The sequence below is a fragment of the Silene latifolia genome, chromosome 9, assembly GCF_048544455.1.
Source record: "Silene latifolia isolate original U9 population chromosome 9, ASM4854445v1, whole genome shotgun sequence".
In the NCBI taxonomy this organism is placed as follows: domain Eukaryota; kingdom Viridiplantae; phylum Streptophyta; class Magnoliopsida; order Caryophyllales; family Caryophyllaceae; genus Silene; species Silene latifolia.
Genome location: NC_133534.1, coordinates 216,410,441 through 216,427,698, shown reverse-complemented (window position 1 = coordinate 216,427,698; position 17,258 = coordinate 216,410,441).

The following is a 17,258-nucleotide window of genomic DNA, read 5'->3' as shown; positions in this document are numbered from 1 at the left end:
GTCCATGTGACTCGTTGTGTGAACCATTTTGTCCTTGTTCATTAGTCCTTGTGAGTCGATGTTTAAACCATTTGTCCTTATTCATTAAACCTTGTGACTCGTTATGTTAAAACAATTGTACTTGTTCATTAGTCAATGTGACTCGTTGTGTGAACCATTTGTCCTTGTTCATTAGCACTTGTGACTCGTTGTGTTAAACAATTGTACTTGTTCATTAGTCCATGTGACTCGTTGTGTGAACCCTTTGTCCTTGTTCATTAGTCCTTGTGACTCGTTGTGTAAACCATTTATCCTTGTTCATTAGTCCTTGTGAGTCGTTCTGTTAAACAATTGTACTTGTTCATTAGTTTATGTGATTCGTTGTGTGAACCATTTGTCCTTATTCATTAGTCCTTGTGACTCGTTGTCTAAACCATTTATCCTTGTTCATTAGTCCTTGTGAGTCATTCTGTTAAACAATTTTAGTTGTTAATTAGTCCATGTGACTCGTTGTGTGAACCATTTGTCCTTGTTCGTTAGTCCCTGTAACTCGTTGTGTTAAACAATTGTACTTATTCATTAGTCTACGTGACTCGTTGTGTGAACCATTTGTCCTTGTTCATTAGTCCATGTGATTCGTTGTGTAAACCATTTATCCTTGTTCATTAGTCCTTGTGCGTCGTTGTGTTAAACAATTGTACTTGTTCATTAGTCCATGTGAGCCGTTGTGTGAACCATTTGTCCTTTTTCATTAGTCCTTGTGACTCGTTGTGTAATCCATTTGTCCTAATTCATTAGTCCTTGTGACTCGATGTGTTAAAATAATTGTACTTGTTCATTACTCCATGTGACTCGTTGTGTGAACTATTTGTCCTTGTCCATTAGTCCCTGTGTCTTGTTGTGTTAAACAATTGTACTTGTTCATTAGTCCATGTGACTCGTTGTGTGAACCATTTGTCCTTCTTCATTAGTCCTTGTGTCTCGTTGTGTTAAACAATTTATCCTTGTTAATTAGTCTTTATGAGTCGCCGTGTTAAACAATTGTAATTGTTCATTAGTCCTTGTGACTCGTTGTGTAAACCATTTGTCCTTGTTCATTAATCCTTGTGAGTCGTTGTGTTAAACAATTGCACTTGTTCATTAGTCCATGTGACTCTTTATGTGAACCATTTGTCCTTGTTCATTTATCCTTGTGACTCATTGTTTAAACCATTTGTCCTTGTTCATTAATCTATGAGCCGTTGTTTTAAACAATTGTACTTGTTCAATAGTCCATGTGACTCGTTGTGTGAACCATTTGTCCTTGTTCGTTAGTCCTTGTGACTCGTTATGTAAACCACTCGTTGTGTCAACCATTTGTCCTTGTTCATTAGTCCTTGTGACTCGTTGTGTAAACCATTTGTCCTTGTTCATTAATCCTTGTGAGTCGTTGTGTTAAACAATTGTACATGTTCATTAGTCCATGTGACTCGTTATGTGAACCATTTGTCCTTGTTCATTTGTCCTTGTGACTCGTTTAAACCATTTGTCCTTGTTCATTAATCTATGAACCGTTGTGTTAAACAATTGTACTTGTTCAATAGTCCATGTGACTCGTTGTGTGAATCATTTGTCCTTGTTCGTTAGTCCTTGTGTCTCGTTATGTAAACCATTTGTCCTTGTTCATAAAGCCTTGTGTTAAAACAATTATACTTGTTAATTAGTCCATATGACTCATTGTGTGAACCATTTGTCCTTGTTTATTAGTCCTTGTGACTCGTTGTGTAAACCATTTGTCCTTGTTCATTAATCCTTGTGACTCGTTGTGTTAAAACAATTGTACTTCATCATTAGTCCATGTAACTCGTTGTGTGAGCCATTTGTCCTATTTCAATAGTCCTTGTGTCTCGTTGTTGATGCAGGAGCTGGATTGTAGACACGGTTTCCTAGGCCGAGCTAGCAAAACGCAGAATCTGAGCTAGCAAACACGGTTTCCTAAACCGTATAGTATTAGTTATTTAGCTATTTTATTAAATTCGAATAAGTTTAGGAATTATTTCCTAATCCTAGCTGAATTCTTAGTTCTTATTTCAGTTTATTTGTTTCCTAATTAGTTAAGGAAACTAGTTTACTTATTTCAGTTATTTGTTTCCTAATTAGTTAAGGAAACTAGTTTACTTATTGCCCAAGTATGATTAGGTTTTAGGATACTATAAATTGAAGCCTTGTAACCTAATTACTGGCAGATTACAGAAATACAATAAAACTTCCAGTTTTATGCTTTATTCGTCATTCTTGCGAGATACACGAACCAGGCCTTGCGAGGTTATCCTGAGTGCTTCGAGTGATTACCTTGCGAGGTATTGAGCGAGATTCACTTATCTATCTTGTTCCTTTGTCAACTCACGTTTTTCCTTCTGTTTGCCTATTTAGTTCGCTGTTTTTACGTCAATTCCACAGTCAGATTATAACAATTCCGCTGCATAAATTCTAACCTATAGAATTCGCTTAAAATACACTAATTCTATATCAGTTGTGTTAAATAATTGTACTTGTTCATTAGTCCATGTGACTCGTTGTGTGAACCATTTGTCCTTGTTCATTAGTCCTTATGACTCGTTGTGTAAACAATTTATCCTTGTTCATTAGTCCTTATGAGCCGTTGTGTTAAACAATTGAACTTGTTCATTAGTCCATGTGACTCGTTGTGTGAACCATTTGTCCTTGTTCGTTAGTCCTTGTTACTCGTTGAGTGAACCATTTGTCCTTGTTTATTAATAAATGTGACTCGTTGTGTGAACCATTTGTCCTTGTTCATTAGCACTTGTGACTCGTTGTGTTAAACCATTTATCCTTGTTCATTAGTCCTTGTGAGTCATTCTGTTAAACAATTTTAGTTGTTAATTAGTCCATGTGACTCGTTGTGTTAACAATTTGTCCTTGTTCAATAGTCCTTGTGACTCGTTGTGTAAACCATTTGTCCTTGTTCATTAATCCTTGTGAGTCGTTGTGTTAAACAATTGTACTTGTTCATTAGTCCATGTGACTCGTTATGTGAACCATTTGTCCTTGTTCATTTGTCCTTGTGACTCGTTGTTTAAACCATTTGTCCTTGTTCATTAATCTATGAGCCGTTGTGTTAAACAATTGTACTTGTTCATTAGTCCATTAGACTCGTTGTGTGAACCATTTGTCCTTGTTCGTTAGTCCTTGTGACTCGTTATGTAAACCATTTGTCCTTGTTCATTAATCCTTGTGTTAAAACAATTGTACTTGTTAATTAGTCCATGTGACTCATTGTGTGAACCATTTGTCTTTGTTCATTAGCCCTTGTGACTCGTTGTGTGAACCATTTATCCTTGTTTATTAATAAATGTGACTCGTTGTGTGAACCATTTGTCCTTGTTCGTTAGTCCCTGTAACTCGTTGTGTTAAACAATTGTACTTATTCATTAGTCCACGTGACTCGTTGTGTGAACCATTTGTCCTTGTTCATTAGTCCATGTGATTCGTTGTGTAAACCTTTTATCCTTGTTCATTAGTCCTTGTGCGTCGTTGTGTTAAACAATTGTACTTGTTCATTAGTCCATGTGACTCGTTGTGTGAACCATTTGTCCTTTTTCATTAGTCCTTGTTACTCGTTTTTAAAACCATTTGTCCTTATTCATCAGTCCTTGTGACTCGATGTGTTAAAATAATTGTACTTGTTCATTAGTCCATGTGACTCGTTGTGTGAACCATTTGTCCTTGTTCATTAGTCCTTGTGTCTCGTTGTGTTAAACAATTTATCCTTGTTAATTAGTCCTTATGAGTCACCGTGTTAAACAATTGTACTTGTTCATTAGTTAATGTGACTCTTTGTGTGAACCATTTGTCATTGTTCATTAGTCCTTGTGTCTTGTTGTGTTAAACAATTGTACTTGTTCATTAGTCCATGTGACTCGTTGTGTGAACCATTTGTCCTTGTTCATTAGTCCTTGTGACTCGTTGTGTAAACAATTTATCCTTGTTCATTAGTCCTTATGAGCCGTTGTGTTAAACAATTGTACTTGTTCATTAGTCCATGTGACTCGTTGTGTGAACCATTTGTCCTTGTTCGTTAGTCCTTGTGACTCGTTGTGTGAAACATTTGTCCTTGTTTATTAATAAATGTGACTCGTTGTGTGAACCATTTGTCCTTGTTCGTTAGTCCTTGTGACTCGTTGTGTTAAACAATTGTACTTATTCATTAGTCCACGTGACTCGTTGTGTGAACCATTTGTCCTTGTTCATTAGTCCTTGTGACTCGTTGTGTGAAACATTTGTCCTTATTTATTAATAAATGTGACTCGTTGTGTGAACCATTTGTCCTTGTTCGTTAGTCCTTGTGACTCGTTGTGTTAAACAATTGTACTTATTCATTAGTCCACGTGACTCGTTGTGTGAACCATTTGTCTTTGTTCATTAGTCTTTGTGACTCGTTGTTTAAACCATTTGTCCTTGTTCATTAATCCTTGTGAGTCGTTGTGTTAAAACAATTGTACTTGTTCAATAGTCCATGTGACTTTTTCTGTGAACCATTTGTCCTTGTTCATTATTTCTTGTGACGCGTTGTGTAATCCATTTGTCCTTATTCATTAGTCTTTATGACTCGTTGTGTTAAAATAATTGTACTTGTTCAATAGTCCATGTGACTCGTTGTGTGAACTATTTGTCCTTGTTCATTAGTCCATGTGACTCTTTATGTGAACCATTTGTCATTGATCATTAGTCATTGTGTCTTGTTGTGTTAAACAATTGTACTTGTTCATTATTCCATGTGACTCTTTGTGTGAACCATTTGTCCTTGTTCGTTAGTCCTTGTGACTCGTTATGTAAACCATTTGTCCTTGTTCATTAAACCTTGTGTTAAAACAATTGTACTTGTTAATTAGTCCATGTGACTCATTGTGTGAACCATTTGTCCTTGTTCATTAGCCCTTGTGACTCGTTGTGTGAACCATTTATCCTTGTTTATTAATAAATGTGACTCGTTGTGTGAACCATTTGTCCTTGTTCGTTAGTCCTTGTAACTCGTTGTGTTAAACAATTGTACTTATTCATTAGTCCACGTGACTCGTTGTGTGAACCATTTGTCCTTGTTCATTAGTCCATGTGATTCGTTGTGTAAACCATTTATCCTTGTTCATTAGTCCTTGTGAGTCGTTGTGTTAAACAATTGTACTTGTTCATTAGTCCATGTGACTCGTTGTGTGAACCATTTGTCCTTTTTCATTAGTCCTTGTGACTCGTTGTTTAAACATTTGTCCTTATTCATTAGTCCTTGTGACTCGATGTGTTAAAATAATTGTACTTGTTCATTAGTCCATGTGACTCGTTGTGTGAACTATTTGTCCTTGTCCATTAGTCCTTGTGTCTTATTGTGTTAAACAATTGTACTTGTTCATTAGTCCATGTGACTCGTTGTGTGAACCATTTGTCCTTGTTCGTTAGTCCTTGTGACACGTTGTGTGAAACATTTGTCCTTGTTTATTAATAAATGTGACTCGTTGTGTGAACCATTTGTCCTTGTTCGTTAGTCCTTGTGACTCGTTGTGTTAAACAATTGTACTTATTCATTAGTCCACGTGACTCGTTGTGTGAACCATTTGTCCTTGTTCATTAGTCCTTGTGACTCGTTGTGTGAAACATTTGTCCTTATTTATTAATAAATGTGACTCGTTGTGTGAACCATTTGTCCTTGTTCGTTAGTCCTTGTGACTCGTTGTGTTAAACAATTGTACTTATTCATTAGTCCACGTGACTCGTTGTGTGAACCATTTGTCTTTGTTCATTAGTCTTTGTGACTCGTTGTTTAAACCATTTGTCCTTGTTCATTAATCCTTGTGAGTCGTTGTGTTAAAACAATTGTACTTGTTCAATAGTCCATGTGACTTTTTCTGTGAACCATTTGTCCTTGTTCATTATTTCTTGTGACGCGTTGTGTAATCCATTTGTCCTTATTCATTAGTCTTTATGACTCGTTGTGTTAAAATAATTGTACTTGTTCAATAGTCCATGTGACTCGTTGTGTGAACTATTTGTCCTTGTTCATTAGTCCATGTGACTCTTTATGTGAACCATTTGTCATTGATCATTAGTCATTGTGTCTTGTTGTGTTAAACAATTGTACTTGTTCATTAGTCCATGTGACTCTTTGTGTGAACCATTTGTCCTTGTTCGTTAGTCCTTGTGACTCGTTATGTAAACCATTTGTCCTTGTTCATTAAACCTTGTGTTAAAACAATTGTACTTGTTAATTAGTCCATGTGACTCATTGTGTGAACCATTTGTCCTTGTTCATTAGCCCTTGTGACTCGTTGTGTGAACCATTTATCCTTGTTTATTAATAAATGTGACTCGTTGTGTGAACCATTTGTCCTTGTTCGTTAGTCCTTGTAACTCGTTGTGTTAAACAATTGTACTTATTCATTAGTCCACGTGACTCGTTGTGTGAACCATTTGTCCTTGTTCATTAGTCCATGTGATTCGTTGTGTAAACCATTTATCCTTGTTCATTAGTCCTTGTGAGTCGTTGTGTTAAACAATTGTACTTGTTCATTAGTCCATGTGACTCGTTGTGTGAACCATTTGTCCTTTTTCATTAGTCCTTGTGACTCGTTGTTTAAACATTTGTCCTTATTCATTAGTCCTTGTGACTCGATGTGTTAAAATAATTGTACTTGTTCATTAGTCCATGTGACTCGTTGTGTGAACTATTTGTCCTTGTCCATTAGTCCTTGTGTCTTATTGTGTTAAACAATTGTACTTGTTCATTAGTCCATGTGACTCGTTGTGTGAACCATTTGTCCTTGTTCGTTAGTCCTTGTGACACGTTGTGTGAAACATTTGTCCTTGTTTATTAATAAATGTGACTCGTTGTGTGAACCATTTGTCCTTGTTCGTTAGTCCTTGTGACTCGTTGTGTTAAACAATTGTACTTATTCATTAGTCCACGTGACTCGTTGTGTGAACCATTTGTCCTTGTTCATTAGTCCTTGTGACTCGTTGTGTGAAACATTTGTCCTTATTTATTAATAAATGTGACTCGTTGTGTGAACCATTTGTCCTTGTTCGTTAGTCCTTGTGACTCGTTGTGTTAAACAATTGTACTTATTCATTAGTCCACGTGACTCGTTGTGTGAACCATTTGTCTTTGTTCATTAGTCTTTGTGACTCGTTGTTTAAACCATTTGTCCTTGTTCATTAATCCTTGTGAGTCGTTGTGTTAAAACAATTGTACTTGTTCAATAGTCCATGTGACTTTTTCTGTGAACCATTTGTCCTTGTTCATTATTTCTTGTGACGCGTTGTGTAATCCATTTGTCCTTATTCATTAGTCTTTATGACTCGTTGTGTTAAAATAATTGTACTTGTTCAATAGTCCATGTGACTCGTTGTGTGAACTATTTGTCCTTGTTCATTAGTCCATGTGACTCTTTATGTGAACCATTTGTCATTGATCATTAGTCATTGTGTCTTGTTGTGTTAAACAATTGTACTTGTTCATTAGTCCATGTGACTCTTTGTGTGAACCATTTGTCCTTGTTCGTTAGTCCTTGTGACTCGTTATGTAAACCATTTGTCCTTGTTCATTAAACCTTGTGTTAAAACAATTGTACTTGTTAATTAGTCCATGTGACTCATTGTGTGAACCATTTGTCCTTGTTCATTAGCCCTTGTGACTCGTTGTGTGAACCATTTATCCTTGTTTATTAATAAATGTGACTCGTTGTGTGAACCATTTGTCCTTGTTCGTTAGTCCTTGTAACTCGTTGTGTTAAACAATTGTACTTATTCATTAGTCCACGTGACTCGTTGTGTGAACCATTTGTCCTTGTTCATTAGTCCATGTGATTCATTGTCTAAACCATTTATCCTTGTTCATTAGTCCTTGTGAGTCGTTGTGTTAAACAATTGTACTTGTTCATTAGTCCATGTGACTCGTTGTGTGAACCATTTGTCCTTTTTCATTAGTCCTTGTGACTCGTTGTTTAAACATTTGTCCTTATTCATTAGTCCTTGTGACTCGATGTGTTAAAATAATTGTACTTGTCCATTAGTCCATGTGACTCGTTGTGTGAACTATTTGTCCTTGTCCATTAGTCCTTGTGTCTTCTTGTGTTAAACAATTGTACTTGTTCATTAGTCCATGTGACTCGTTGTGTGAACCATTTGTCCATGTTCATTAGTCCTTGTGTCTCGTTGTGTTAAACAATTTATCCTTGTTAATTAGTCTTTATGAGTCATTGTGTTAAACAATTGTACTTGTTCATTAGTCCATGTGACTCTTTGTGTGAACCATTTGTCATTATTCATTAGTCCTTGTGTCTTGTTGTGTTAAACAATTATACTTGTTCATTAGTCAATGTGACTCGTTGTGTGAACCATTTGTCCTTGTTCATTAGTCCTTGTGACTCGTTGTGTAAACAATTTATCCTTGTTCATTAGTCCTTATGAGCCGTTGTGTTAAACAATTGTACTTGTTCATTAGTCCATGTGACTCGTTGTGTGAACCGTTTGTCCTTGTTCGTTAGTCCTTGTGACTCGTTGTGTGAAACATTTGTCCTTATTTATTAATAAATGTGACTCGTTGTGTGAACCATTTGTCCTTGTTCGTTAGTCCTTGTGACTCGTTGTGTTAAACAATTGTACTTATTCATTAGTCCACGTGACTCGTTGTGTGAACCATTTGTCTTTGTTCATTAGTCCTTGTGACTCGTTGTGTAAACCACTTGTCCTTGTTCATTAATCCTTGTGACTCGTTGTGTTAAAACAATTGTACATGTTCATTAGTCCATGTAACTCGTTGTGTGAACAATTTGTCCTATTTCATTAGTCCTTGTGTCTCGTTGTGTTAAATAATTGTACTTATTCATTAGTCCATGTGACTCGTTGTGTGAACCATTTGTCCTTGTTCATTAATCCTTGTGACTCGTTGTGTAAACAATTTATCCTTGTTCATTAGTCCTTATGAGCCGTTGTGTTAAACATTGTACTTGTTCATTAGTCCATGTGACTCGTTGTGTGATCCATTTGTCCTTGTTCGTTAGTCCTTGTGACTCGTTGTGTGACCCATTTTTCCTTATTTATTTATAAATGTGACTCGTTGTGTGAACCATTTGTCCTTGTTCGTTAGTCCTTGTGACTCGTTGTGTTAAATAATTGTACTTATTCATTAGTCCACGTGACTCGTTGTGTGAACCATTTCTCCTTGTTCGTTAGTCCTTGTGACTCGTTGTGTTAAATAATTGTACATATTCATTAGTCCACGTGACTCGTTGTGTGAACCATTTGTCCTTGTTCATTAGTCCTTGTGACTCGTTGTGTAAACCATTTATCCTTGTTCATTAGGCCTTGTGAGTCGTTATGTTAAACAATTGTACTTGTTCATTAGTCCATGTGACTCGTTGTGTCAACCATTTTTCCTTGTTCATTAGTCCTTGTGACTCATTGTTTAAACCATTTGTCCTTGTTCATTAATCCTTGTGAGTCGTTGTGTTAAAACAATTGTACTTGTTCAATAGTCCATGTGACTTTTTCTGTGAACCATTTGTCCTTGTTCATTATTTCTTGTGACTCGTTGTGTAATCCATTTGTCCTTATTCATTAGTCCTTGTGACTCGTTGTGTTAAAATAATTGTACTTGTTCATTAGTCCATGTGACTCGTTGTGTGAACTATTTGTCCCTGTTCATTAGTCCTTGTGTCTTGTTGTATTAAACAACTGTACCTGTTCATTAGTCCATGTGACACGTTGTGTGAACCATTTGTCCTTGTTCATTAGTCCTTGTGTCTCGTTGTGTTAAACATTTTATCCTTGTTAATTAGTCCTTATGAGTCGTCGTGTTAAACAATTGTACTTGTTCATTAGTCCATGTGACTCTTTGTGTGAACCATTTGTCCTTGTTCGTTAGTCCTTGTGACTCGTTGTGTAAACCATTTGTCCTTGTTCATTAATCCTTGTGTTAAAACAATTGTACTTGTTAATTAGTCCATGTGGCTCATTGTGTGAACCATTTGTCCTTTTTCATTAGCCCATGTGACTCGTTGTGTGAACCATTTATCGTTGTTTATTAATAAATGTGACTCGTTGTGTGAACCATTTATCCTTGTTCATTAGTCCTTGTGACTCGTTGTGTTCAACAATTGTACTTATTCATTAGTCCATGTGATGCGAACCAAGCTAGTGACTCGGAGTTGGTTGATGAGCTGGACGAGCTGGTTGTGAACACTCATGGTGATGGTCTGTTTTTGGTTCGTAATTTTCAGTCTATGAACTCCAATTGTCCTTCCTATGTTACTTTGCTAAGTATGGTGTATGGGAGCTGATGGTGGCACGTTTACCAAGGAAAGGACGGACCAATATTACGTTTTATTAGCATTTTTCAGATTATGTTATTACAATAATATCTTAAGCATAATTAGTAGTTGTCTAAGTTCATTGAACTAATAGCTTTTAGTGTTGTAATTAAGTGAAGAGTGATTGCTCAACTCTTCACCTTGCCTAACTGTTTGGACGACTCACTTGAGGCTATATAATGCCTTCAAGTTTATGAATAAAATCATCCAGAAATTATAAACAAAACACTTGTGTTAAAATCGTTTCTTGCTAGAAATAAAACTGGTTTGGTTGAAACGCGATTTCGATTAAACTCTCGAGTTGGTGATCAATAGGTCTTCGTCTCACTCACCTTGATCAAGTAATAGGTCTTGCTTGTTCAAACACTATCCCTTTTATTCACAAAAACCAGAACGGGTCGTACCTAGTACGTCCGGTTCGCCAAAAACAGTCCGCTATTTTAATAGTTCTTGTTGTCTTAATCAAACAGTTTCGGTCTGCATGCGTACCTAGTACGAACAGTCCTTAGAACTGTCCAATTAAATCCTTAATTCCGCTGCTCACTTCGTATCATTTGTGGTATCGAGCTTGGCTCTTGATCCTTATTTAACCATGTCGGTAGACTTCAACAATCCGGAATTCATTCATCAATTACGGGAAGCCTTGAAGCATGCTCGTGAAACTGAAGATCGTTGGAAACCTAGGAGAGGAGAACGAATTGTTGATGCATTCAAGGCGAGTGATCTTCCTGAATTCGTTGGAGGGGCTGATCCCGAGGCCTATTTGGAGTGGGAATGGAAAATCGATCGTTTATTCGATTTCAAAGACTTGGATGATGATAAGAGGTGTAGGTTTGCAATTCTGAAATTGAGCAAAGGAGCATCGGTGTGGTTGATGCGAACCAAGCTAATGACCAAGCTAATGGTTCGGAGTTAGTTCACGAGCTGGACGAATTGGTTGTGAACACTCAAGGTGATGGTCTGATGTTGGTCCGTAATTTTCAGCCTATGAACTCGAATTGTCCTTTCTATGTTACTTTGCTAAGTACGGTGTAAGGAGGGCTGATGGTGGCACGTTTACCAAGGAGATGCCGAGTCCAAGTTGAAAACAATGTTGAAGCTCCATGAACAAGTTCGGGCCAGGATTGAAGCCGTGAATGCAGCCTATAAACGCAAGTCAAGCAAAAATAAGAAGCCAAGGGTGTTCGAGGTTGGAGACTTGGTTTGGGTGCATTTGAGGAAGGAGCGATTTCCAAGCAAACGAAAGAATAAACTCATGCCTAGAGCAGAAGGTCCTTACAAGATTGTGGGTCGAGTGAACAACAATGCTTACAAGGTTGAACTTCCCGGTGATTATGGTGTTCACGCCACTTTTAATGTTGGTGATCTCTCTCCTTACTTGGATGACGATGGCCTAGCTGAATTGAGGTCAATTCCTTTTCAAGGGGGAGGGGATGATGCGAACCAAGCTAATGACCAAGCTAATGGTTCGGAGTTAGTTCACGAGCTGGACGAATTGGTTGTGAACACTCAAGGTGATGGTCTGATGTTGGTCCGTAATTTTCAGCCTATGAACTCGAATTGTCCTTTCTATGTTACTTTGCTAAGTACGGTGTAAGGAGGGCTGATGGTGGCACGTTTACCAAGGAGAGGACGGTCCAAGCTTTACTTTTTATCTTACATTTTCAAATTATGTTTACAATAAAATGTTAGCTTAAATTGGTGTTGTCTAAGTTCAATGAACTAGTAGTTTTAATGATTGTAATTAAGTGAAGAGTGAATGATCAACTCTTCACCTTGCCTAGCTATTTGGGACGGCTCACTTGAGGCTATATAATGCCTTCAAGTTCTTGAATAAAAATCATCCAGAAATTATAAACAAAACACTTGTGTTAAAATCGTTTCTTGCTTAGAAACAAAACTGGTTTGGTTGAAACGCGATTTCGATTAAACTTTCGAGTTGTAGATCAATAGGTCTTGGTCTCACTTACCTTGTTCAAGTAATAGGTCTTGCTTGTTCAAACACTATCCCTTTTATTCACAAAAACCAGAACGGGTCGTACCTAGTACGTTCGGTTCGCCAAAAACAGTCCGCTATTTTAATAGTTCTTGTTGTCTTAATCAAACAATTCCGTGTCTCGCGTACCTAGTACGAACAGTCCTCGATCTTGTCCAAAACGTCCTTAATTCCATTTTGCTCTATTCGTATCGGTGGTATGAGGCGATGAAGGCTAAGAGGGTCAGAGAAGGCAAGAAGAAAATTGATTCTTGGGTGTCCCTAAAACGCAAACTACGGAAAAGGTATGTACCATCGACCCATAGGCTGTTTACTTATCGCAAAATCGCTGATTTTAGACAAGGCAAATTGAGTGTTAGCGAGTATTTAGATGAATTTCAGAATCTTGCTATTATGGGTGAATTGGAGGAAATGGAGGAACAAAAAATTGCTCGATTTTTGCGTGGTTTAAATTATAATATTGCTAGCACGGTTGAGTTATACCAATTTTCTGATTTTGATACTTTGTGTAGTCTTTGTTTGAAAGTTGAATCCCAAGGGAAATCTAAGTATGGGAGTGGGTCGAATTCAGAATCGAGTAAGCCTAAATCATGGTCTAAACCCTAGTCTAAATTTGTCGGTACTCCAAATAACCAGGCCGTGTCTAACACCTCGACTGGCAGCCCTAAAAAAACCGCTGGTCAGTCCTCTAAAACCCCGGGAAAAGAGACTAGTTTGGCTAAGGTTCGATGCTTTAAGTGTCAAGGATTCGGTCATTATCAAAGTGCGTGTCCTAATCAACGAGTTGTGACCTTAAGAGAAGCCTTAGAGTGTCGGGATGAGTTGTTGGCCAAGGAGGAACAACTGGATGAGTTTCTGATTTCTAATGATAATGAGGAGGGGGAAGAAGAAGTAGAGGGTTATGAGGCACCTCATGTCGATACTAGTTTGGTTTTGCGAACTTTGAATGTTGATTCTAAACCAATTGAGTCGGGACAGCGAAACCAACTGTTTCATACTAATTGTAAGGTGAATGATAGATGGGTGAGTCTAATTATCGATGGAGGGAGTTGTACTAACGTTGCCTCTACTGAAATGGTGTCTAAATTGGGTCTTAAGACCATAAAACATCCTCGTCCTTATTCGTTGCATTGGCTTGATAATGGTAGTAGTGTTAAAGTCACGAAACAGGCCCGTGTGAACTTAACTATGGGTTCGTATGTTGATGAGGTTTTGTGTGACGTTATACCCATGGATGCTTGTCATATCTTGTTGGGTCGACCTTGGCAATTTGATCGGGATGTGTTGCATCGGGGAAGGTGTAATGAATATGAATTGAAGGATAAGGGAAAACGAATTGTGCTCAAACCTTTATCACCTCAAAACAGCCATGTTGCTACCACAAACACGGTCTCCAAGGCTGGTATGTCATTGTTGAATGGAGAACGGGATGTGGAGCGTGCTATTGATGGTGGTGAACGTGTTTTCTTACTGGTTGCTAAAGAAAATTCGAGTTCTAATGTTGTTTTGCAGGAAAATGGCCTAGTTGAAAAACTCCTTACGGAGTTTAGTGATGTATTTCCTGATGAATTACCGGCTGGTTTGCCTCTTATTAGGGGCATTGAACATCAAATTGACCTTATTTCGGGCTCATCTCTCCCGAATAAAGCTGCTTATCGTTGTAACCCCGAAGAAACAAAGGAACTCCAAAAGCAAATCGATGAATTGATGGCTAGGGGCTATGTTCGTGAAAGTATAAGTCCTTGTGCTGTACCGGTGCTACTTGTGCCAAAGAAAGATGGGTCGTGGAGAATGTGTGTTGATAGTCGTGCCCTGAATAATATAACAATCAAATACCACTTCCCAATTCCAAGGCTCGATGATATGCTTGACGAGCTTAATGGTTCGGTTATTTTCCCAAAAATCGACCTTAGAAGTGGTTACCATCAGATTCGGATGCGTGAAGGTGATGAATGGAAGACGGCTTTCAAAATGAAGCATGGGTTATATGAATGGACCGTCATGCCATTCGGTCTTACCAATGCTCCAAGTACCTTCATGAGATTGATGAACGAGGTACTTAAATCTTTCTTGGGCAGGTTTGTTGTGGTTTATCTTGATGTTATATTGGTGTATAGCAGGAGCATAGATGATCATCTTGAACATTTGAGGCAAGTGTTCGAAACATTGCGAAATCAGAAACTTTATGGGAAGCGTGAGAAGTGCTCTTTTCTTGTGGAGAGCGTGGTTTTCTTGGGATACGTGGTGTCCAAGGATGGTGTCTCGGTTGATCAATCAAAAATTGAAGCAATTCGATCATGGCCAGAACCTAAAACCGTTAGTGAGGTACGATCTTTTCATGGGCTTGCTTCATTTTATCGCCGATTTATTCGAGTTTTCAGTACCATAAGCAGCCCTATAACGGAGTGTTTGAAGAAAGGAGGTTTTAATTGGGGCGGGGTTGCTAAGCAAGCTTTTGAAACGATTAAGGATCGGTTGTGTACCGCTCCTATCTTGGCTTTACCCCACTTTACTCAACCTTTCGAGGTCGAGTGTGATGCTAGTGGCGTGGGAATAGGGGCTGTTTTGATTCAAGGGAAACGTCCTATTGCCTACTTCTCGGAGAAATTGGGCGGAGCTCGATTGAATTATTGCACTTATGATAAGGAATTTTATGCTATTGTGCGGGCTCTTGATCATTGGAGTCACTATCTTCGTCCTAACCATTTTATATTGCATTCCGACCACGAATCCTTGAAATATATTAATGGGCCGCAGAAGTTAAATCAAAGGCACGCAAAATGGGTGGAATTTTTACAATCATTTAACTTTTCATCCAAAAATAAAAATGGGAAGAGTAATGTTGTAGCCGATGCTTTATCTCGTCGTTATACCTTGCTGTCCACACTTGATTTTCGTCTTTTGGGTTTTGAAACTTTGAAAGATTACTATGTTGAAGATGAAGACTTTGGTGCAATATATCTTGAGTGCAAATCAGGAGCTAAAGGAGAGTATTTGATTCAAGACGGTTTTCTTTTTAAAGGAAATCGACTTTGTGTTCCTAAGCATCCTATCCAGGAACTACTTGTAAGGGAGGCTCACGGTGGAGGGTTGGCTGGCCATTTCGGAGTGGCAAAGATCGTGGAGAATTTGCAAGAACATTTCTTATGGCCACGATTGCAAAAAGATGTCACAATGTCGTGGGTAAGTGTGTTACTTGTCAAGTATCGAAGAGCAAGTTCAAACCGGGCGAGTATACTCCTTTACCAATTCCGGTTAGACCTTGGGATGATGTCTCAATGGATTTCATTGTTGCTTTGCCACGCACTCAACGTGGTAAGGATGCTATCATGGTGGTGGTTGATCGTTTTTCCAAGATGGCTCATTTTGTTGCTTGCCATAAAACCGATGATGCTTCTAATGTGGCTGATTTATACTATCGGGAAATTGTGAGACTACATGGCATTCCAAAGACTATTGTGTCGGATCGGGATTCTAAATTCTTGAGCTACTTTTGGAATACATTATGGATGAAAGTGGGTACCAAGTTGCTGTTTAGTACCTCTCACCATCCTCAAACGGATGGGCAAACCGAAGTCACAAATCGAACTTTGGGTACCTTGTTGCGTGGGCTTGTGAGCAAGACACAAAAGGATTGGGATCTCAAGCTTTCTCATGCCGAATTTAATTATAACAGGTCGCCTACTCATGCTACGGGTCACTCGCTGATGTAAAACAGTATGGAAAAACGAGATTGAACAGATCGTTGAACTGTTCGGTTGAGTTTGTTATTTCTGAGATTGTGTATGTCGTGGTAATTGGTAAATTTGCAGCGGAAATTGTGTTGTTTGGACTGATTATTTCGTGATTATGAATGTAACTGGATAGTATGGTGAATTCCTAGTCCTAACCTCGCAAGGTGTCAAACGCAGATTCACGCAATCAACCTCGCAAGGAAGATCTAAAGATTAAGCTCGCAAACCTAATCAGAGTAATGCTCACAAATGTAAACAATTTTATTGCTGGAAAATTCGATGATGCTTCTCTGATCATACACGGCCTAATATACTCCTAAACGAGGTCACAATTCGACCCAAACCCTAACTTGGAAATTAAGCTATCTTTCCCTTTCCTAAACTAACTAGGAAAATTATTCTCCTTTCCTAAACTAACTAGGAAAGTAATTAAAATACTAAAAACTAGAATACAATCAGATTTAGGGTATTCTAATTTGACTAGGATTAGGAAAATCTAGCTTTCCTAACTTTATTAGAAATAGTAATTAACTAACTTATTATTCCTACACGATTTAGGAAACCGTGTATCCTAATTATCCTAGGAGCCGTGATATGCAGCCCAGAGCCGTGTTATGCGGCTCCCATGCCTTCCCATTTTAGCATCAACACATTACTCGATCCAAGCTCAAATCCTTTTACTAGTTGAGTTACATTTCGACTAATAAGAAGTTCATTTGCTTGTTCCGAACATGCTCCTGCATCATTCTCTCCTTCTTTTTGAGAATTTGCCCTCAAATCCTCGTCTTCTAGATACGGTGATAGGTCGCCTACATTAAATGTCGCGCTCACCCCACCATATTCACTCGGCAACTCCAGCTTGTATGCATTAGAACCATAACATTCGAGGATCTTGAATGGACCATCTGCTCGTGGCATCAACTTATTCTTCCTTTTGGATGGAAATCGTTCCTTCCTCAAATGTAACCACACAAGATCACCCTCCTTGAAAACAGGCTGCTTTCGATGTTTATTAGCCTTCTCTTTGTATTTAGCATTTGCCTTCTCAATTTGAGCTCGAACTTGTTCACATACTCGGAGAAATGCAGCTTGTCTTTCTTTGGCTTCAAAACTTAACACATCTTTCTTTGGAATGGGCACTAAATCGATTGGCAGGTATGGATTCACGCCATAGACAATCTCGAATGGAGC